Below are 5,633 nucleotides of genomic sequence, written 5' to 3' on the forward strand. Positions count from 1 at the left end.
AGGCTTGTAATATAATTTGAAGTCAGATTTTATGATGCCTCCAGATTTTTTCTTTTTGCTTAGGGTTGCTTTGGCTGTTCAGGCTCTTTTTTGATTCCCCATGAAATTTAGAGTTGCTTTTTCTAAATCTAGGAAAAATGGTATTGGCATTTTTATGAGAATTGCACTGAATCTGTAAATTACTTAGAGCACTATGGGCATTATAACAATGTTGATTCTTCTAATCCCTGAACATGGGATATTTTTCCATTTGTTTGTGTCAACTATGATTTCTTTCATCAGTTTTGTAGTTTTCCTTGTAGAGATCTTTCACTTGGTGAAATATATTCATGGGTACTTTATTTATTTATCCCTATTTGCAACTATGGTAAATGATACTGAATTTTTGATTTGATTCTCAGCTTGGCTGCTATGAGTGTATAGAAATGCTCCTGATTTCTGTACATTAATTTTGGAACCTGGGAAGTTTTACTGAATGTCCTTATCAATCCAGGAGGTTTGGGGAGGAGTCATTAAGGTTTTTTAGATATATGATCATGTAAGATAGGGATAGTTTGACATCTTCTTTTCCAATTTGGATGCCCTTTCTTTCTCTTGCCTGATTGCTCTGGCTAGGACTTCCAGCACTGTGTTGAATGGAAGTGCTGACAGTGGGCTGGGTGAGGTGGCTCACGCCTGTAATCCTAGCATTCTGGGAGGCCAAGGTGGGTGGATTGCTTGAGCTCATGAGTTCGAGACCAGCCTGTGCAAAAGCAAGACCCTTCTCTACTAAAAATGGATGTACTGAGGCAAGAGGATTGCTTGAGCCCAAGAGTTGGAGGTTGCTGTGAGCTATGATACTACAGCACTCTACGCAGGGCAACAGCTTGAGACTCTGTCTAAAAAAAAAAAAAAAAAGAAGAGACAGGCAGCTTGCAGCTGGTGGGAAGGAGGTGGTAGCTTCTTCCCTTAGGGCACATGGAAGTACTCTCTCCTTCTTTTTAGAGGGGAGTGAGCCCCAAGCTCCACAGAAGCCTGGATATGAAAGACTATCAGAGGCAGGACAGCTGCTCCCAGGTACACTGGCTTAATCACACCCTGTAGAAAGAATACTCCCCAGTCCTGAGCAGAAACACTCTTTCAATCATGGCTGCTTCAGCGGCAGGGGACACTATTAACTCTACTGTGTATCCCTGTTCCTTTCTGGTTGTCACAGTCCAACAGGGTGCTGGGAAATGTTTGTGTGGGATAGAATGACTAGTTTGACTGCCTAGTTTGACTTTTCCCGGCTGGATAGAGGCAACCAGTGTGTGCAAAGGCAATATAGTGCCCACCGTGTCAGCTTGGGTCTGTGGCGAGGAGAAGTGACCCTACTTGGGTCTCCAGCCTGGTGCTCTGCTCCCAAGAAGTTCTCAGTTCTCTGATGGCAGCAGGACCAAGGACGAAGAGCTGTCTGACAGACTGGGAGCTGGCAGACTGGCACAGATATAAGGGGAGGAAAAAACCACTCCCACCAACCCTTTTCATCAGGCTCCGAATCCCTTGGGGTCAGTCTGTGCCAATTTTTTTCTCTTTCTTGTTCTGCTTTACCACTTCTTCCCATGGGATTTCCAGTAAATGCAGGTGCTGCCACCTTTTCCACAAAATTTCACCTGGGCTGTGCTTGCTCATCTGAAATTTCTTACTCTATTTGGGATAATCTGCTGACCAATGTCTCTAGTCAGCCATCTTAGCCCCTCCTCTAGTAAAGTATCTCTTGTCCTTTACCCATATGGTAACCTTAGTGATTTTTCCTGTCACTTCTCTTTGTTGTGAAGGACCTCCTTAAAGAACAAAACAAAACCAGAAACCCTTTTGTTATGTATTTTGTGTATAAATAATTATCAATATTTGGAGTTTTGCCTGAATGTCATTGTGGCAGCACCGAACTCAACTCTTGTGCTATGGAGCTTTGATTCCTTCTGTCCACCTGGACTTCAATTTCTTCAGTGCATGTCATTTTTCATCGATTCTTCTGTTAGCCCCATTGTTTTCTGCCACATAAAATACCTTCATCCTTTCTCACTAAGAAGTCTTGCTCCCTACAGCACCATGCCCATCCCTAACACTACTCATGTGCTCGTCATATTACCTCTCTTATTATCTGGGGTATCTCACTCTTTGGCATCTCTCTTGAGTCTGCTTACATGTTTTTTTCTTGCCTATACATGTTAGTAATTACTGTAATATCGCCTAAGCAGGAATTTCTTTTGCAGGGCAAAGCTGGGTTTCAGCTTGCTTAATTTTAGGTCTATAACGATCACTCTTCTTTCTTAGGCCATTCTTGCCATGAGAAAATGGTCAAAGGCCATTTCTTGAGAAGAAGTATTTTGAACAATCCTGCAACAATTTTTTCCCATGAGGAACACATATTATTGTTTTATTTTTATTTTTAAATAATATGTTTCTTTTCTTTTTTTTTTTTTTTCTAGTTTTTGGCCAGGGCTGGGTTTGAACCCGCCCCCTCTGGCATATGGGCCAGTGCCTTACTCCTTTGAGCCAAAGGTGCCACCCTGTTTGTTTTTTTTTTTTAAATTTCAAATTAACATGAAGTACACATTTTTAGGTTACATTGTTCTCACTTCCAAGGTAAAGTTCAAGTTGCAGAAGAGCTCTTCACCCAGGGGGCATGATGAACAGCTTCACATTGTCCGCATTAGGTGAGATCCCCCCAATTGTCCTTCCTCCTCCCACCAATTACCCTTCCCCGTCCACTCTCCTCCTCTTGCTAAACGATGTTTGGGTTTTATAATTTGTGTGGGTGTATAATTGTTTATATATTGGTTTCATATTAGTATTGAGTACATTGGATTTTTTCCCATTTTTTGATGATAAATGCATTTCATTATTTATTTAGATGTTTAAGCTCTCGCACTAAGTTTTTACAAGCTGGTGAACGCTGAAGGATTATTTCTCCCACAGAACTATAACCACACACTCCCAGACAGTATAAATATATGACTGTATTAACATTAATACACATCACCACATAATAAAACAAATTACCAAGTGTCCAAATATTAAGTCACACAGCTCAAAAGGCATATATAAAATATTAGATGTCTGCTCAATTCATTAGCAGAAACTCACTTTTTTTTTTTTTTTTTTGCAAGAGGTTGGGAAGAGAAAATGACATGAAGGCGATGTTAACCAGTTTGATGAAATGTTTCAAATTGTATGCGAAAACACCACACTGTGCCCCAGAAGTGCATTAATGTACATAGTTACCATTCAATAAAAAAAAAAAAAACAACTTCTGATAAGTATGGGGAAAAAAATTACAAGAATTTCAGAAATTCTATGATTAAGAATTGTTTTAGCTACAATTGACAAAGCATCTCTACCTCTTAAAAACTATTTACTAAATTAAAGAGCATATTTCTAAGTGTTCTGCAGACGACAATGGCAACATTTTGCTAAAAATATTTAATGGCGCCCTCCCATTCTTTTTTCAGGCTCTCCTTGTTAAGTTGCACCTCAGAGGGCAAACATCAAATTAACTGTAAGGCATTTTTTGCCTGAAGACAGTGAAGACATGTGCTTCTGTACAATGCAGATTTTCAAAATAGAGGGTTTTATTATAACAGCACAGAATGAAATTTATAGAAAGACATTCAGTAATCACTCTAATACTTGGTAAAAATCTAAAAGAAAAAAAATCAATGGTTAAACAAACCTGATGTATGCTGGTATAAATGTGGGAGAGATGTAAACATAACGTGAGCCACCAAGTAACCCATGGGCCTTCTTTCAATGTCCGAAATGACTGGATAAACCACATAAGGTCTAGAGTGTCGGCTCGGTGCCTGTGGCTCAAGTGGCTAAGGCGCCAGCCACATACACCTAAGGTGGTGGGTTCAAATTCAGCCCAGGCCTGCCAAACAATGATGGCTGCAACCAAAAAATAACCAGGCGTTGTGGCAGGCACCTGTGGTCCCAGTTACTTGGGCGGCGGAGGCAGGAGACTCGCTTGAGCCCAGGAGTTGGAGGTTGCTGAGAGCTGTGATGCAACAGCACTCTACCCAGGGGGACAGCTTGAGGCTCTGTCTCAAAAAAAAAGGTCTAGAGTGTCCATAGTTCCTGGGATTTTAGTGCTGTACAAGAGTAAAAATATACAAGTATTGTGCTAGGTATTTTGGCACCTGATCTTTCTAAATTTCTTATATGTTGATAACATTCTGGCATGGGAATACATTTAAAGCAGATGTAACTCAATAATATACTGCATGATTTCAGGAAAGTTCAATCAGTACAAATGGTAATCACATTTAAATGCTGAACAGGAAGAATCTTTTGCTAAGTGTCCAAAAACATTGACAGTAACCCAAACGTAGAGGTTGCGATTCTGTTAGCTTGTGGCCTGGTAAAACTGCTTTACAATACTCCTGTGGAAGCTTCATTAATCAAACCAACATGTTGGCTAATACACGTACATATGACAAATTAGGTCCTGTCTTAAGTTTTACTTCCAAGGCAATAGGGTTAGGCCCCTCAATTTTATTGAATGCAACAGTTGTTTCTATGACCATTGGAGTCTTTGAAGCACAGCCGCATCTTAGGATACTTCTGCAAATACCAAAGTTGCTTGCTGTTAAAAGCTCCCCACTGCCTTTGTTTTATGAATTGTACCGCATCTTCGTATTTCATTCCACCTTCAATTAAAGTGAGGCCAAGGAACACTGGAACTCTCCCAAGGCCTGCAATACAATGAACAGCAATACAACAGCCAGGTTCTTCATGAAACTTGAATTTTACAAGATTTAACCGTCATCAACAATCCTGTTAGACAGTGGTGCACCATCATTAAAAGGCCAGTGGAGAACACGGATGCCTTCTTTCTCCACAAGAATAGTGTCCTTAGTTGGTTCACGCCCTCTTCCTATTGTGGTGACTCCACACTTCTTAAGTTCCTCTATAAATGTGTTTAAGGTTGCAGAGGTTTTATTGTGTGTAATAAGAAATCTCATGTTCTGGCAGTGCCCGTGGCTCAGTGGGTTGGGTGCCAGCCACATACACCGAAGATAGTGAGTTCGAACCCAGCCTGGGCCAGCTAAAACAACAATGACAATCGCAACAACAATAACAAAAAAATAGCCAGGTGCTGTGGCAGGCACCTATAGTCCCAGTTACTTGGGAAGCTGAGGCAAGGGAATCACTTAAGCCCAAGAGTTTGAGGTTGCTGTGAGCTGTGATGCCATAGCACTCTATGTAGGGCGACAGCTTGAGACTCCATCTCAAAAAAAAAAAAAAAACTCTCATGTTCTTGTATGTGACTTCAACAGGAGCTGGGTGGTTCATTCCAGCCATGTTAATTTAGTTTAAAAACACTCAACAGGGTTATGAAAGAATTAAAAAATTGGTTTTTTTTTTGCAGCTTTTGGCCAGGGCTGGGATTAAACCCACCACGTCCGGCATATGGGGCCAGCACCCCACTCCTCTGAGCCACAGGCGCTGCCGCAAGAATTAAAAAATTGAAAACAGAAATGGTGCAAAGAGACTGAAGTCTATTCAATATCCTCCACTTGAAATCCTCAGGGCTTGGAGGAGGAAGTTGGAAGTGATGATAAATGAAATGCCCCTCCTGGCTCAGCGCCTGTGGCTCAAGTGGCTAAGGC

At 41.1% G+C, this 5,633-nt stretch overlaps 1 pseudogene; it reads right to left on the reverse strand.

Annotated features, from left to right (window-relative positions):
• Nucleotides 1-4,515: 4,515 nt before the first annotated feature.
• Nucleotides 4,516-5,325, reverse strand: LOC100957236 (annotated as a pseudogene).
• Between the last annotated feature and the right edge of the window lie 308 nt (nucleotides 5,326-5,633).

This window comes from Otolemur garnettii, unplaced genomic scaffold (assembly GCF_000181295.1).
Source record: "Otolemur garnettii isolate 467f Iridium unplaced genomic scaffold, OtoGar3 scaffold00072, whole genome shotgun sequence".
NCBI lineage: Eukaryota > Metazoa > Chordata > Mammalia > Primates > Galagidae > Otolemur > Otolemur garnettii.